This window comes from Astyanax mexicanus, chromosome 4 (assembly GCF_023375975.1).
Source record: "Astyanax mexicanus isolate ESR-SI-001 chromosome 4, AstMex3_surface, whole genome shotgun sequence".
NCBI lineage: Eukaryota > Metazoa > Chordata > Actinopteri > Characiformes > Acestrorhamphidae > Astyanax > Astyanax mexicanus.
Window position 1 is genome coordinate 11,882,275 of NC_064411.1, and position 18,872 is coordinate 11,901,146.

The window sequence follows — 18,872 nt, forward strand, 5'->3', positions numbered from 1 at the left end:
GCTGCTGATTAACTAGTTAACTTTAAGGTCGTTGTATTTCTTCAGAAAGGGGGCAGGAGGTGGAGAAATTAATTCATATTGTCCATTCCTTAATTCCTCTGTGATGAGGAGCTGAAATTAGCTCTGATTAGCTTATTGTTATTTTTCCGTTCCGCCTTAAATGCTGCAGCCCGCTGCCACCTGTAGCGTTATTTAAGGTGGAACTGGAAAGTTAGCTAGTTAGCTAGCTAACAGTTACTGAAACTAACTACTAGCGATCTTTTTTATGCTTGTTATGAAGCATTCTGCCATAAAACATTGAAACTACACGTTAATCTAATGTAATATAATGCTTGTTCTGCCATCTTACCGGTGATTCTCAAACACCTACGCTCTGTGTGTGTCTGGAAGATCTCCGTTTGAAGGGACAAGCCCTATCCCCAGGGTTGCCAGGTCCAACAAAAATACCCAGCCCAAAATCAGTCTAAAACCCGCCCCTCAGAATCGATTTTGGGACATTTTAAATCGATTCTGAATCGTAGTAAATGAGAATCAAGATTCTTATGTGAATCGATTTTTTGGCACACCTCTATCTTACGTGCATAGAGCCTATTACAGTATATTAGAAAAAAAACGTGATTGAGAGTTGTCTGTTTTGCCATTGAAACCCATGGGGATGGGTGGAGTTACACAGCTTTCTGCAGCCGAACAGCAGGGGGCGCCCGACCTGTGGTGGCTTCACTTTTGAGAGATGATGCTCTGTCCAGCTATATACAGTCTATGGTTTAACTGATTTAGGCAGTTCTGTTCAGTTAAATGACTTGCTTTTATTTTAATATTCACTGGCATTTTTGTCTTTTCCAGAAATGAAAATATTCTCCTGAAATTCACCACCAACAACCAGGATATTTATCAAAAGATCAAAGTTAAACTGCTGAAAGAGGGGAAGCACAAGCCATCCTGAAGAATCTGGAGAACACACAAAAATAGTTTGCTACATTTAACAGACAAATAAAGCCAAGTCCCGACATGGAGAAACATCAGCACTCTGTCAAGAGTTTTACTAAACAGAGTGATCTCAAAAAACACCAGCACATTCACACAGGAGAGAAACTGTATCACTGCTCAGACTGTGGGAAGAGTTTTACTGAACAGAGTACTCTCAAACTCCACCAGCGCATTCACACAGGAGAGAAACCGTATCACTGCTCAGACTGTGGGGGGAGTTTTAATCGACAGAGTCATCTCCAACAACACCAGCGCATTCACACAGGAGAGAAACCATATCACTGCTCAGACTGTGGGAAGAATTTTAATCAACAGAGTACTCTCAAAACACATCAGCGCATTCACACAGGAGAGAAACCGTACCACTGCTCAGACTGTGGGAAGAGTTTTAATCAACAGGGTCATCTCAAACTGCACCAGCGCATTCACACAGGAGAGAAACCATATCACTGCTCAGACTGTGGGAAGATTTTTACTACCCAGAGTGAACTTAAACAACACCAGCGCATTCACACAGGAGAGAAACCATATTACTGCTCAGACTGTGGGAAGAGTTTTAATCAACAGGGTCATCTCAAACTGCACCAGCGCATTCACACAGGAGAGAAACCGTACCACTGCTCAGACTGTGGGAAGAGTTTTAATCAACAGAGTACTCTCAAAAAACACCAGCGCATTCACACAGGAGAGAAACCATATTACTGCTCAGACTGTGGGAAGAGTTATAATCAACAGAGTACTCTCAAAACACACCAGCGCATTCACACAGGAGAGAAACCGTATCGTTGCTCAGACTGTGGGAGGAGTTTTACAGCACAGAGTGATCTCAAAAAACACCAGCGCATTCACACAGGAGAGAAACCGTATCACTGCTCAGACTGTGGGAAGAGTTTTAATCAACAGAGTAATCTCAAAATACACCAGCGCATTCACACAGGAGAGAAACCGTATCGTTGCTCAGACTGTGGGAGGAGTTTTACAGCACAGAGTGATCTCAAAAAACACCAGCGCATTCACACAGGAGTAAAACCATATTACTGCTCAGACTGTGGGAAGAGTTTTACTATCCAGAGTGATCTTAAAAAACACCAGCGCATTCACACAGGAGTAAAACCATATTAATGCTCAGACTGTGGGAAGAGTTTTACTACCCAGAGTAATCTCAAAAATCACCAGCGCATTCACACAGAAGAGAAACCGTATCACTGTTCAGATTATGAGAAGAGTTTTGGTACACAGAGTCAACTTAAAAATCATCAGCGCATTCACACAGGAGAGAAAACTGTCCCAAATTTGTTCCACGGCAATAAAAAGCGCAAATCGTAAATCTTTCAGACAGAACACCTTATCCTACACAAATGTTTCACTCTGTCACTTGGGACACGTTCCACCAGAAATAAACATGAACTGAATTTAACAATGGATTTTACAGGTTCAGCAAAAAGAATCTGATCCAGATGATGTTTATTGAAATTAATGTTATGTTTTCTCGTACGTTTGATATTCCAGGACATTCACTCGTTGATGTACTTTTACTCTTTTCTAATATATATATATCCCTGCAGAACCCTGAGCAGAACTTTTCAGATGCTTGTCTGAGAGCCAGAATTTTTGGAGGTGTCTATTCTCTCTCTATGTGAGGTCCATGCAGAAACCCTGCAGCCCGTCAACAGCAGTTATTGCCATCCCATAAACTAGCCTGTTTATATACATTTAAATATTTAGCATGTAAAGTTCAAAATTCATTAAGACTGATTGTTGATAAACCGTTCAGTTTGTAAGTTAAAAGGCTTGCTGGGTAGCTAGCTTTATTTAGCTAGTGTAAGATAGCATTGGCTAGCTATCTTAAAAAGGCTAGCATTAGCTATTTAGCTCACTAACTTAGCAGGCTAAGTAGCTAATGCTAGCTTTGTTATCTGTTAACTGTCAGCTGTGTGTGGTTTGGCTCATTCCGTGCAGCTCACAGCTGCTGCTTTTATAGTAACTCCAGTCGGACGGTCTGTACATCCCAGCTGTTCAGAGTTAAAATTAAAAAGGAGGAAAAAAGCCTCGGACTTCAGCTTATTTGTCCAGCGAACAACTAAATTAATGCTCTTGACTCAAAAACCCTATCCTCTATAGTCTTTGTGTAGAAAATGCTCGCTACTAACCCTAGCATTGTGGCTAACCCTATAAAATTATACTACACCCAGTATTGCTACACCCAGGGGCAATACAAAGGTGCCCTCTTTGCATCGATTTTTAGTTTGGCTTTTATTATCCATTAAGGAACTAGTGTAGGCTAATAGTTATTTATATGTTAGGCGTTGGAGAACCAACCTCGAGACGTCACTTACAGCGCTGGAACAAGATGGCGCTACACTTACTTAAAAAATGACGTTTAGATTGCTTATTATTTTAACTCAGTTTCACTGACAACTGTTAAACTTATAAAATTTGTTAGAGTAAAAACTCATCTTGCGAATTATATTAAATATTGAAGTGTTTCATGTCCACTTTAATATTAGCTAATGTAGCTAACTAAGACATTCCAAACTGAAAAAAAGTAGATAAAGTTAGCTAAAGTAGATAACTAAAATATTCCACACTGAAATAATGTAGTAGCTAGCTAGCTAAATCATTCCACACTGAAACATAGTTGACATTACCAAACATTAGCTAACCAAGCTATCTAAAACATTCCACACTAAAATTAAGTAGTTAAAATTACCTAAAGTAGCTAGCTCAAACATTCCACACTGAAATAGAGTAGTTAAAATGAGCTAACCTAGCTAGCTAAAAGATTCCACACTGAAAAAAAGTGGTTAAAATTACCTAAAGTAGCTAGCTGAAACATTACACACTGAAATAAAGTAGTTAACATTACCTAAAGTAGCTAGCTAAATAATTCCACTCTGAAATAAAGTAGTTAAAATGAGCTAACCTAACTAGCTAAATCTGTCCACTTTGAAATGAAGTAAACATTAGCTAACCTAGCTAGCTGAAACATTCCACACTGAAATATAGTTAACATTGGCTAACCTAACTAGCTACATTTTTCCACTTTCAAATAAATTAAACAATAGCTAGCCTAGCTAACTACAACATTCCACACTGAAATAAAGTAGTTAACCTAGCTAGCTAAAACTTTCCACTCTGAAATAAAGTTAACATTAGCTAACCTAGCTAGCTAAAACGTTCCACAGTGATATATAGTTAACATTAGCTAACCTAGCTAGCTAGATCTTTCCACTTTCAAATAAATTAAACATTAGCTAACCAAGTTAACGACAACATTTGACATTGAAATAAAGTAGTTACATTTAGCTAACCTAGCTAGCTAATTCTTTACACTTTAAAATTAAGTAAACATTAGCTAACCTAGCTAGCTTAAACATTGCACACTGAAATAGAGCAGTTAACATTAACTAACATAGCTAGCTAAATAATCCCACACTGAAATAAAGTAGTTAAAATGAGCTAACCTAGTTAGCTAAAACTTTCCACACTGAAATATAGTAGTTAACATTACCTGAAGTAGCTAGCTGAAACATAATACACTGAAATAAAGTAGTTAATATCAGCTAACCTAGCTAGTTAAAACATTCCACACTGAAATAATGTAGTTAACATTAGCTAACCTAGCTAGCTAAAAGATTCCACACTGAAATAAAGTAGTTAACATTAGCTAACCTAGCTAGCTAAAACATCCCACACTGAAATAAAGAAGTTAAAATCACCTAAAGTAACTAGCTGAAACATTACACACTGAAATAAAGTAGTTAAAATGAGCTAACCTAACTAGCTAAATCTGTCCACTTTGAAATGAAGTAAACATTAGCTAACCTAGCCAGCTAAAACAATCCACACTTAAATAGAGTAGTTAACACTTTCAAATAAATTAAACATCAGCTAGCCTAGCTAACACACTTAAATAAAGTAGTTAACATTACCTAACCTAGCTAGCTGAAACATTCCACACTGAAATATAGTTAACATTATGTAACCTAGCTAGCTAGATCTTGCCACTTTCAAATAAATTAAACATTAGCTAGCCTAGCTAGCTAAAACATTCCACACTGAAATAAAGTAGTTAAAATTAGCTAACTTAACTAGCTAAATCTTTCCACTTTGAAATGAAGGAAACATTAGCTAACCTAGCCAGCTAAAACATTCCACACTGAAATATAGTTAACATTAGCTAACCTAACTAGCTAGATGTCTCCATTTTCAAATAAATTAAACATTATCTAACCTAGCTAACACAATTAAATAAAGTAGTTAACACTAGCTAACCTAGCTAGCTGAAACATTCCACACTGAAATAAAGTTAACATTATCTAACCTAGCTAGCTAGATCTTTCCACTTTCAAATAAATTAAACATTAGCTAGCCTAGCTAACTACAACATTCCGCACTGAAATAAAGTAGTTAACCTAGCTAGCCAACCTAACCAATTTTTGACAGGAAAAATTCTCCCACAGCCCCTTCTGCCCCAGGCGGCCAATATTACTCTGTCAATGGAGGAAGTGACATTATTGCCCTAAAGTCAGCCCCAGCAGTTCCTCCTGCTCTTCCTCACACTCCAGTATAGGTAACATATATGGTGATTTATCGTCTTTGCCCTCCATCAATATACCCATTAGAGTAATGGTTATTATTACCTGGAGCCATATTGGAATAACTGGAGGAAGTGCTGGTTCGTTATGGTGTCCGTACTTTGTCCTGTTCCACCCCCTTTTCCTGTACACAGCCATTATTAAACCATAAATGTGTTTTCCCTCTAAGTTTCCCACTATTTAGTAAACTGTTATGTATAGCCCTATATGTGTAAGTGTTAAGGTTACAGAGTGTTTTTTTTTTTTTCACAATTCCGTTTTTTGAAGAGTCCAAGGGAACCTGTAAAGAAAAATAATGTGATCTCCCTCTAGTCAACACACTTTCTGCAATGATTGAATTATAAAATACACACTTTAAATAATAAGCTAAACCCTCTCTACGTTTGATTTATTTGTCACTAGGTCAAGTGGAATCCCCTTTCTACCCCTGCTGATTTTATCACTTTATTTAAGGCATAGATTTTCCACTATAATAGAATAAATCAACCCTCCTAGAAAAAGAAACACAAAAATCATCAATCAATGAAAAATTAAACAATAGAACTGTCCATCCGATATTTTCGTCTGCTTTTTTTTCTTCATTCTTCTTGCTTCAGGGTTTTGAGGGTAGACTACCTCAGCCCCACGTACGAAGAGCTTTATTCTGGCTCTTGGTGTCTGCAATAATAATAAACAGTGAATGAAAAGTATGAGTTGGTGTGTGATAAGACTATGTGTGTTCTTTAATGAGATGTGTTTAAGAGTCACTGTATGTAGTGTACTGTGACGCAATCGAAATGCTGCTGAATGAGTTACCCCCTCACTTCCTCTCCTCGGTCACAGCCAGGCACTGACGGCCCCTGCTGTCTGCTGCTGCGGGGTGAGTGTGCTACCCCTCCTTCCTGCTGCGAGCCTCCATCTGAGGCAGACGATTCAGCTGCTGTTCTCACCTCTCCTTCTGGCTCTGTGAGCGATCTCTGGGCTGGGTGGCTGCACACTGGCTCCAGTTGTACCATGTCGAACCCTCGCCTTTCAGTTGATCTGCGTACGTTGTTCTCTCAGGCTCGTTCCCCTTTCGTGCGTAATGGCGGAGGAGCCCTCACTCTGTGTCTGGACTGGTCCACCTGTGCACCACGTTCTCCTTCTCCCCCCTGTGTAAACAGATCTGAAGCAAGACTTTTATATTCGTTAAAATCATGTTTAAGATTCTCTATTTATTTGTTTTATCTTTTAATGGTTCCGCCATGTCTCCTTCCTGCAAGTTAAAATACATGGTTAAAATACATTTATCACACTTAACTTGAGCTGTAATTTCCCCTTGGAAGTTTTCATTTAAATTTCATATTTAAATTTTGTCTGTGCACAGATTTCAGCCCAATTTTTGTTTTCTTACCCTCTTCAGTTGTCCTGATTTTCAGTTATGCTCAATCATGATCTTTACTGTCAAATGTGCGTTCAATCCGTAACATTTAGTAATTTTAAATTTTAAATTACACCATTTAATTGCCAGCACCATTAATTACTTGCTTTTACCTTACTTTTGTTCACATCCCTTTCCCTTTTAGTGTAACTGCTTCCCTGTTGCTCTAACTAATCTCTTATATCCAAATTAGATCTTACAAACACTTCCAATTTGCACGACCAAGTTTACCACCAGACACACACTATGTCTCATGCATGCACACACGCTCATGCACACACACACAAACTCAAACACGTCTACTTCCACTCTCAAAGACCCTACCAAAGTTAAAGATCAGCACTAGACACTAAAACAACCCAGCTCTGGAGTTCCATTATTGTACAGACCATATTTTACTGCTTCACAGCCCAAAGCTGCTGCTTTAAACGCACCTGCTGTTAAACCTCCCACTGAATGCTTCCTGCATATCTTCTTATATTGTATTGATAATACTATATAGATAATAAATAAGGAACAAACATTTGGAAAAACATCTGAATCATGTTTATTATTATTGCTCCATGCAAAGTTTTAATGATCAGCTGCTCTATTCTCCCCTCCATCTCCACACTGATTTATACAATATCAGGGCCCAAAGTTTTAAACTCAGACAAACTACACATAATGTGGCTTCTGTCTCAAGAATGGTTCCATATTGATGTATTGGGCTTTCTTGGGTTACTTTTGCTTGGACTTTAGAATCACCGCTTGTGGCTATATTATTTTACCTGCCACTTTAATTTTCTGCGGTGTGCTATTTTATTAAGTAATTATATTTCTGACTTTATTCAGTTTCCAAGATTTTTATAAAGCCTTGATTTCTAGATTAGAATAGAAGTGCTTTAAGAATTGGGATAAGTGGAACATGATTATTTTTCTCTGTATCAATCGTTCCATTACAAACAATAATATTAGCAATATCAATAAACAATTTTATGCTTTGCTTTGTCCACGTTATTATAGCAAGTAAATCCGAACAATGCTTTACATTTACTGATCAATATTTTCAATATGTATTTATGCATATACAATGCCAAGCAGATTGCTTTTCACAATTATCAACAATACATCTATTTCCTTAAACAATTTACCAAGCCTCACACATTGTTCCTCTTGTTAAAAAAAATGGCTCACATGTTGAATAGTGAAAGTTTAATTTTGTGAATTCTAAAGTGTCTACATTTCATATTTTAAAGTTAGGATTGAGTGTGTCTTAAAAGCTAAAACTTTTACAATATTGCTGAAAGTAATTGCTCATCTGCATAGTGGTTGTTTTAAAACCAAACTTTAAAAAGATAAACAAGCTAAAAGTAAAAAAAAATGCTCTATATCTATAAAATAATGATTGGTCAAAAACTTTTATTAATAGTGGTGAGGGATGAAAAGGTAATAGGTTTAAAAAAAAAGATAAAAATTATAAAATAATTATTGGGCAAATAATGGTGGTAATAATGATCATTATTCACATCTCCCCCTTTTTCTGAAACAGAATTTCTGTTTCAGAGAACTTAACGCAAAATTGCTTCACCCTCTTACTGTCCATTGGACCGGTCTACCCTGCCCAGGCCTCCACTGACACACACCCCATCACTTCATTCATCCACTCACTCTCCCCCTGGGCTGCGCTTCCCCTCCTCTAACTCTTCAGAGATGTTTCTCCGTGGTCTGTTAAAATGCATGTGGTGTTCAGATCGAGACTGTGCCTGCCTTAGGTTGTCCCTGTGTAATACGTTGGGATCTTACCCTTCTTTGGCCAACCAGCCTAGCCCACTGAACCACACACAGCGTAGCAGCACTGTTTAATCAACATTCAGTGCTGTAGTGTTCCTGCAGGGTACAGTTAGGGAGCGCAACCCCAGGTATGTCATACTGTCATAAACTCACACTCTGGTGTTGACCGTGAAAGCCTGTGCACGGCACCAAGTACCCATAGTTTATTATAGATTATTACTGTATACATATTTTATTTATTACCATCATTATCACCTTTTCTCTCCCACTGAATTTAGCTTAAATCATTTGCTTCGATGACACTGCTCTGGAATGAACCCAAAACAGTGCATGTCAATGAATAATTCAGATTTGGCATCTGTACCCTAAAGGTGTACCACAAGGTTAAATTTTGGTCCAGTTTTATTTAATATATATATAAATTATAGTGCTGGCTCTGCGTCTCAGATTGCAAACTTTACCATTATGCAGATGAAACAATTTTATATTGCTTAGCTGATTTTGTTCATGCTACAGCCAGAAAATTATGCATTTGTTTTATAGGTGGCATTGTATAAGCATGAAAACTAAATTTATGCTGTTTTCCAGATCTCTTTCTAGTCTAATTTAATACCGTAAAGCAAAACAGAGAGCTGCATTTTTAAATACACTTTATTTCCCCTTATTTAAAATGAGAAAGACCCAATTCACTAATGCTTGTATTACATCCAATACTGAGTTTCATTTTCAAATAGATAAGGTCTTTCCTCATTGGTTTCTGAAATCACCTATCCCTCTTAAGAGGATCAAAATGTCGGCATAGCCTGAGATACATGAGAACATGGAGAAATTAGATATTACATCCGTCTTATATAAGTCTCATTCAGCTAGGACTGAACTGAGATCAGTCTGAATAAGAAACGTAATAGTAAGATAATTGACTAAATCACCGGATAGAAAAAGCTGTGTTTGGAATGGCTCACTCATTAACTCATTCACTATTCACTATGTAGCATTTTTCTATTTATTGAACTGATTACTTAACAATCAAAGAAGAAACCATGTTTATTTGTCCTGCTCTGAGGACATCTGACACAACAGTACTGCATGGCATAGTATATTTTGGAATTTCTAGCATACATCTTCTGTACAATATTATTAAAATATAATGTAATTAATAGTGAACTATATGGGGAAAAAATATACTGCTGAGTTTTTACAAAAGCACTGCAAAAATGGCCAATCCAAATTGCTTAGTATTTCTGCAATAGGAAACGATTCCGACACAGCCACACACCTTCATTATTTTCATTATTAGATTTGCTTATAGAATATAGAGTTAGACATATGTCCCTGTTAGGTTAGGGCCCCCAAGATATAGTCCACTACCCAAAATTAAGCTAATTATTTTCATCCTCTCTGTCTCCATAATCCCTTTACTAAATTCTCTAAATTCTCTAATTATCTATCCAGTCACACACCTCTCTGACATTATTCAACAACTTAATTATTTATATTAACACTTCCCCAACCTTGCTTACATTAAAGTACACTGTACTCATGATTGGGTATTCACATTTTCACATTTTCATTTTAGAACTGTCTTATAACGTATGCATATTTATATTATATTATATTTCTATGTCACATCAGTCACTTTCGTAATCGATGTCATTGCACTTTACTCTGTTAATTATTTAATTATTTATGACCATTAATAACATCTACTTCACCTTGGACTCCTCCCCTGCAGTGGGACTCATCCATTCCTATTTCGTTGTCACACAAGATTTTGTACACTCAACCAATCACACCGCTCACCGGAGCCCCGCTCTCACACAGTTTCACACACACTCCAATACATACACACACACTTCTGTTTCATTCACTCTGTCTTACACACACTCTTTAATTCGCTGCCATACACTTTCTCACTCACTGCCACACACTTTTCCAAGCCCCCAGTCAAACAAAGATACAGATTTTCTGTCTCTCTCACAGGAAAACTGGACACGCACACTTTCACACTCACAGGTGCACTTTTAATCCCTGTAACAGACACTCGTAGACCCTTTTCTTTTTCTCTCTGTCAGTCGCACATACACAATCACAAAGTCAGACACACTCAGTCCCTGGAATAAGCACACATACACACGCATACTCTCTCACACTTATTGGCCACAGACTCACTTCACTTAAACTTATAGTTTATACTGCCATGTATACCCCTTTTTATTTGTTTTCTTTTACCCCAGACAAGACACGAATAAGCCATGCACACAAGCGGTGGGTCGCTGCCCACCCGCGAGATACCGCTCCCGGTCCGCCTTAAGCTACTCATTTATTTTAAACTAACACTCACGCGCTAATGAAGGCTTTCCATATGGTCCCAGTCACGCTTCTTAAAGCCTGCAACTTTCAACATGAAATGCCCAATATATGAACCCGATCTTTTGTCAATTATTTCTATCTGTATTAATAACAAATCATTAATCTATGGGAATACAGCCCCCTGCCTGGCAAGGCACACCTGTAATCCAATGCTCTGCTACCCTCTAATGTGCACAGAAATATCTAGCAGTTACATCCACAGTATCATACAGTAACTGTTAGTTAAACAACTTGTAAAACTTCGTAGTAGGTACAGCGTCTACTAATTTTTTACCAAATTTCTTGAGCAGGAACAGCATCTGCTTCTTTTTAAACAAAACTATATAACACTTGAGTAGGAACAGCATCTACTCTTTTTTAACAAAATTATAAAAGACTTTGAGTAGGAACAGCATCTACTCTTTTTTTTTTTTGTTTTGTTTTATTTTATTTGTTTTTTATTTATTTTTGTCATTTTCTGAACCTGTTTACGAGCGGATCAATCTCGAGGTGAGGCTTACACCTGGCCGTTATCCAAACTTCTCGTCAGAAGCCGGGGGGACACGCCAGCTTCCAATCCTTAAAACCTGAGGAGACCCCTGTCTCTACTCACATATAAAACCTGAGGAGACCCACGTCTCTACTCTTATATAAAACCTGAGGAGACCCCCGTCTCTACTCTCATATAAAACCTGAGGAGACCCCCGTCTCTACTGTCATATAAAACCTGAGGAGACCCCCGTCTCTACTCTCATATAAAACCTGAGGAGACCCCCGTCTCTACTCTCATATAAAACCTGAGGAGACCCCCGTCTCTACTCTTATATAAAACCTGAGGAGACCCCTGTCTCTACTCACATATAAAACCTGAGGAGACCCACGTCTCTACTCTCATATAAAACCTGAGGAGACCCCCGTCTCTACTCTTATATAAAACCTGAGGAGACCCCGTCTCTACTCTTATATAAAACCTGAAATACCTTTTTAACACAAATAATGAGTAAAATACATTGGTATGCTTCCTGCCCACTCCGGACAGCAGCCCGACCGCCGCTCCACTCAAATTTGAAATAGCCAATATGCAGAATTTGATTAAACTGGCTCTGCTTACCTGTTTTGTTAAGTTCGGCCGTGAGTGGATCAGTGCCGGATGCTGCCCTCCGTCTGACTCGTTCAGAGGTCGGGGTCACCAAATTGTTGTCGAAAAGAAAATGAAAGGTGGGTCAACACCCACCTCTCGTCCGGGGTACAACTCCCCTGCGTGTTCGTTTGATAGAGAGAGTCAGACAGGTGGAGTGAAGTTGAAAGCAAACCAAGTATTTATTACAAAGTACTGAATATTCAGGAGAACCCACACATGAAAGACCGTCTAACAGCCGTCCCAGCATAAGTTCTGACCCCCCTCTGATCTGACTCCATGTTTATACCCCAAATGACGTGAAACCTGCTGATGAGGCGTTGTTAAAATCATCTCATGTTAGTATGCGTAATTTCACGTGTTAGTACTCAAGTTTCACAGGTCTGACCGGACCACTAGTGTTTGGCCTTGACTGTATCCAGCCGGACAGTGTGGTATTGTTTCAGGAATTGACTGGGTCCAGTCAGACAGTGTGATATTGTTCCAGTAATTAGACAGTGCCGCCCTCCCTATGTGCGCGTGTCCTCCTCCCGCTTTGGTAGGTGAAGGACTTTGCACGCACAGAGAGAAAGGCCACACTGTTCATCCCGAAGTCTCCTTTGTATCAATTCAGTTCGTACAGAGTGCACTAGCTGATGATTGATGGCCGTTAGTCAGAGACATGCAGTAAACGAAATGCTTCAAGCATGAGCTACACAAGTCACACAATAGTTCTCATATGTTATATGTTAATGTGTTAGTGGCGCGTGGTTAGACCGCCATACAATAGACCCTATGTGTTAGTAAACGCCTTATGTATCGTGTGGGTTAATTTGTCACAATAGTCTGTGTTAGTCACATGCCTGATCAAACAATGTTTTACTATATATGTAAAGAATATATTGTGATTATTGGTTAATCTTCTATATAAATGCGTATAGAATACACTGTGAGTAATAAAAATGATCAAATACAATGTGAGTATTGGTTATGCATATAGAATACAAGGTTTCACACAATGATTATGTAAATATAAATACTAAGTTAAGTAATCATAACTGAAAGATATTTGTCAATACACCCAAGGTAAAATAAACAGTTACTCTTCACAGTGCTCTATCCTCAGAATGAGAGGCAAAGACTTTTTGTAATCTGCACAGCAGGGAATTCATCAAAGTTCTCAAAGGCAACAGTGGTGCTAGAAAGTTTGGGAACTTGTGTAGAAATTCTTAAGATTTGGGTGCAACATATTATGCAGAAAATTGAAAAATACTGTCTGATAAGGGGTTAAACAAATAGGACAAATAGAAATACAATACTTGGTCATTTAATTATTGAGGAAAATCCAATATTGCCTATTTGTGAGTGGCAAAAGTATGTGACCATCTAGGATTAGCAGTTCATTTGTGAAATTAGATTCAGGTGTCTTCAATCAATGGGATCACAATCAGATGTGAGAGGGTGGAGCCTGTTTTATTTAAAAAAAAACAGGGCTCTATCAAAGCCTGCTCTAAACAACATGTTTGACAAAGTGTATTGTGGCACAAACAAAGGACATTTCTGAGGAAGAATTGATTATGCTCATCAAGCTATAAAAAGGTTAACAAAACCATCTTTAAAGAACTTGGACTCCACCAGTCCACAGTCAGACATCCCTCCCCAGGAGTGGTCAACAAAAAAGATCACTTGTAATAGTCGCGATCTCACAAAGGACCCCAGGGTAAATTCTATGCAACGGAAGGCCGCTCTCATATTGGCTAATGTTAATGCTCATGAGTCTACCATCAGGAGAACACTAAGCAACAATGTTTGCAAGGAGAAAGACACTGCTCTCTAAAAAGAACATTAGTGCTTGTCTGCAGTTTGCTAATGATCACATGAATGCTATTGGAAAAATGTTTTGTGGACGGATGAGAACAAAATATTTTTTTTCAGTTTAAATGAAAAGCGTTATGTTTGGAGAAAGGAAAACACTGCATTCCAGCATAAGGACCTTATCCCGTCTGTGAAACATGGTGATGGCATTAGTCTGGTTTATTCCGGTTTTGTTTCATCTGGATCAGGACGGCTTGATGGGATAACAAATTCTGAATTACATCAGAGAACTCTTAAGGAAAATGTCAAGACATCTCTCCATGAACTGAATCTCAAATGGTTCTCAAATGGTTCTTTCAAAGAACGATTAAGGAAAAATAAAGTTAATGTTTGGAAAGACCAAGTCAAAGTCCTGATTAGGGTTGCGGTTTCACGGTATACCATGGTATTAAAATGTACGGTTATCATCCTGTGAGCCTTAGTATTTTAAAAAAAAAGCGAGCCAAGAATCTCCCCCACAGAATAAAGTAGAGTGACAGACTTTACTTCCAGAAACTGATTTTACCTCCAGCCCAAAGCACTGAACTACGGCTGCAGTGAGGGGTCCGACACCCCTAAATCAAAGCAGGATCGTTCTTAAGGAAGGATTATAAATCTAGCTATTACACAAAATGTGTAAACAGCATCAGCCTCTGTGTCTTTCCAGATTATGCCAAATGGTAAATAATATTTATTATCTACTGCCTACTCATTCAGTACAGCACCTTTGTTTAAATTGATTCTCTTTATCTACTTTTATGACGTGTGTAAATCTGATGATGTTTTATGATGTCATATTTATGCAAAAATAGAAAAAATCATAAATTTTCAAGCACCACTGTACATTTACAGAGACGGCCCAATTCTTTTCTGACCAAATCGGATTCTTAGTTTAGGCTTATTTAATTTTTTAATGTGCGTTTTAAATGTGACCCATATCAGACGTCTGTTTGCGCTGTTAAGTGAAGCAAATGTAAAGCAAAACAGCAATATTACAAAACAATAAATCCACACTTGCATGTTGAGAACTAGCGCCCATCTGTAGCATGAGACGTGATGGCTGCTATAAATCAATACGTTTTTTTTTTTTTGTCAAATAGCTGTTTGCTGACATACAGTGTCACATACAGTTGTGATTTCAAGCATTTTCAAGCACTTATAGATAAAGCCAATATGTTAAACCTATTATTGTCTGCACTCTCTCTGACCATGTAAAATTAAACATTTTAATAGTAAAATTAACAGAGTTTATCACTGAGTCTTTTTTTTAAATGCAGTGACTCAAAGTATTTGTGAGACACCTTTAAGTTTGGAAAGTGATTTGGAGAGTCATTTAGTCATGTAAAAACTGTTGTGGGGTGTGTTATTATGATCCTAGGACCACACACAGTGGTAAATTCTCCTCCTAAAACTACCTACAAAAAGGGGAAAAAATAAATACAGATACCCACAAGTGTTTACAGTTATAATACGAAGGGCAGAATACTACCTGAATGATGAGTTTGAGTGGAGGCAAAAGCCGTAAATATATTAATTCAGATAAGGTGAGAAACTAAGGATTAAAAGCAGGCAGACTTTCCTGGAAAGGAGGTTTGATCAGACTGTAGTGGGTTGATTTGTTTGTACCCAAAACCTTACGATATTAAAAGTGTATTTCTGAGCATGAAATTAAGTAATGAATGTTATTTTCTTTCTTACATTTAAGCTTTAATATGTGACCATTGCAAGCCATTCACTGCACTAGTTTTACCTGAGAAGCTGTGGAGCTAATGGGTGTAGAGGCAGAGAGAACAGCATTGCTGAGCGAGGAGTGCTCAAAGTCGTTCATCATTCTGTATGCCCAGGTTTGGACTCCCTGTGTAAACAGAAGCTTTGAGTTTTTATCACATTCTGTGGTAAATAAATAATATATAACCACACTGTAATACAAACATTGTAACATGAGACACTGTATAACTCTAAACACATAAATAATGTATAGAAGGTGTATAAGAAACTAGAGCTTTTACAATATAGTTTTCTACAGCAATCAATATTGATATGCATCATAATATGAATTCTATCAAGGTTCTTTTTACTCATAGGTAAGGGAGTAAGAGTATCAAAAATTGTGGCTTTTATTTTATTTTGTGTCAGAAATGTACTGTAGAGCCTAAACTCTAATTAAACAAAAGCTTCAAGTGTTCCAGAAGAACACATCTTAGCTTATATATGGTTCAGATATATGATTTGGACACAGAAGTAAGAACACACTCCGCAGCACCTTTTCAACACTCTCCTTACACTCTGTGTATAGATGGAGATGGGGGGAGGTTCTAGGGGATTCTAGGACTGCTTTTCTTTTAACAAAACTAAATAAATAAATACATTGGAATTTAGATTCAGTATGGACACAAACTACTGCCTATAGGTAACTAACTATACCTAACTTTTGTTTTTTAGATTTTAAAAAATCCTTTCACAGCTGGGCACCCCTTAAATTTCCCCCCTTATTTCTGAACCTGACTGGATATTATTCATGGTTGGTTGGACCATATATTGACAGAAACAAACACACACACACACACACACACACACACACACACACACACACACTTGTGCTTGTCCTCCTGCTAGACAGGCTGGAGCTGAACACATCATCAGAACAGGACAACAAGCAGTTAACTGGACACTGCTGATGAAAACCTATTGACAGATTGTTTACAATTGTTTTACATATATTTTTTTTATAATTTACATCAGGGTTTACATGATTTGATAAAGTCTGTGTTGGGTTAAGTGAGGAGACGGCCAAGGGTACTCACCCCTACATGGCTTTTCTCTTCCTCTTATGAATGCGTTGTTCTATTGAGATATGATTATGCTATAGACTGACCAGTTATTGTACTTTTACTCTTTTCTACTATATATCTTTACTCATGCTCGTTTTTCAAGATCTGTACTGCTGAAACCATTTTTCCAGTAAATTTTAGTTTATTTTAAATTCTTAACTTTGACTCATGGACATCTTTTATGTTTTGAAATTGTAACAGTCATTCAGTAGAACTGAGAGTTCTCACATCCACTAGACTAGAGTTTTACAGATTTGTTGTTGGGTTCAAATTTTAGTAGCTCTAGATTCCTCAACCATTAGCACAGTCTGGTGTTTTTCGCAGCGGGCTGGCTGATGGAATTAAATTATTTTATTTTGCAGAACACAAATCATACTTTCTGTCCTCTATATCTTAGGCCCACTAGGTAAGATGGAGTTTTTTGCTCCCTCTTGCTCCTACAATTGCAAAGTGTAATTCATGTTTACAAGTCAAGTTGGAGCCCCTTCCCTTTCCCAGCACAAATCTTATACAGCATCAATATTTCAAAATTAATCTGAATACAAGCAACTTCCCATCAGAAAGCAAAATGCACACAAATATAATTACAACAAATCTGAACTGTGACCCGTGAGGCAGCTTCATACATTATTTTACTAAATAGCCCGTTATTTGGCACAGATTTGGTTTGAGGTGAATTTTACCCCTTAGCCAAGTCTCTTTGCAGGGAGCAGGCTGCATGTCCTTGGCTGAGGACACATTGCTTGCTTCCCACATAGATAGCTGGCCGAGCAGTTCGCGGGGAACCGAGCAGTGTCTCTTCGGCTGCCCAGCACATCACCTGCTCCCTTCAAAGAGACCTGACTGAGGTCTCTTTGAAAATCTGGACAGACAGCTATTACCCAGTGCTAGCTAGCTAACAAACTAGCTTGCCTCTCACTCTGGCTGGGCTGGTATTTGCTGTAAAGCAGGACTGACTCTTGCGGTGCCTGGGACACAGGGCAGGTCAGTCCTACTAAAATTACAAGCATGGTTTTTCCCCTACAAACCACAAGGGTGGCCGAGAGAACCTTAGTTCACAATGTTATTACTCATTTAACCATTTAAAACAGTAGCAAACATATGTATTAACTGAATTTTTTTGCCTAGTGTGCCTTTAAAATGCAACAATAAACAGTTATTGACTTTTCCAAGCTATTTCTTTTTGTTTTCCTAACCACACAGTAAAGGTTGATGAACTGAGAGAGACTGGGGAAACTTTGGATATGCGCAAAAGGATATTGCCAAGTGCAACTCAACTAAGTATTATATAATTCGCAGCATTCCAGATGCCAACTGGGTCACACCATTTATGAATAATCTGGAAAAAAACACTATTCTATTAATTGTGTTGAGCCATTTAAATTATTTGCGTGTGATTTGTTTACTGCAAACAGCTTAAAGATTGTAATTTGTGCTAAAAATCTATTTGCAATGATAGCTTGGTTGAACAATCTAGATTGAGACTATATTAAATGTTTCTTAGAAAATTGTGAACATAAAAAATAAAATATTTTTACTTACCTGGGTAAAACTGAAGATCCAGACATCTGCCTGCTGGGTCCATGAGGGTCCATGGGACTAGGGCCTATGTGAAGAAAAGGTGCAAATAAAAAACAGAAATGTAAATATTGGAGTTGCTGAATGTTAGAAGAAAGCCCTGCATGCGCAATGTGGATTTTTCTCTGTTGACTAATTATTATAGTTACCAATGTCTTCCTGAATGGCAAAACATTCAAAAGTAGAGGCGGTACTGAACTTTAAGAATGTATACCAGCTTGTTTTTCTGACTTAATTTCACCATTCAGTACAAGCCAGACATATGTAAATTTTACATTTTTTTGCAATTGGAAGGAACTGTTTATACATTGTTTCCTTCAGGTTGCAATTGTGGTCTGGTATGTTACAGGACAAATTTATTTCAATTTATTTGCAATTCCTAAGCC

General features: G+C 37.8%; 1 protein-coding gene and 1 pseudogene across 1 annotated transcript in view; both read left to right on the forward strand.

Annotated features, from left to right (window-relative positions):
• The window catches only part of LOC111189931 (zinc finger protein 850-like), a 58,891-nt pseudogene extending 52,515 nt beyond the window's left edge, over positions 1 to 6,376 (forward strand).
• The window catches only part of LOC125801375 (zinc finger protein 239-like), a 309,264-nt gene that overhangs the window by 52,483 nt on the left and 237,909 nt on the right, over positions 1 to 18,872 (forward strand). The gene's annotated exons all lie outside the window — the stretch shown is intronic.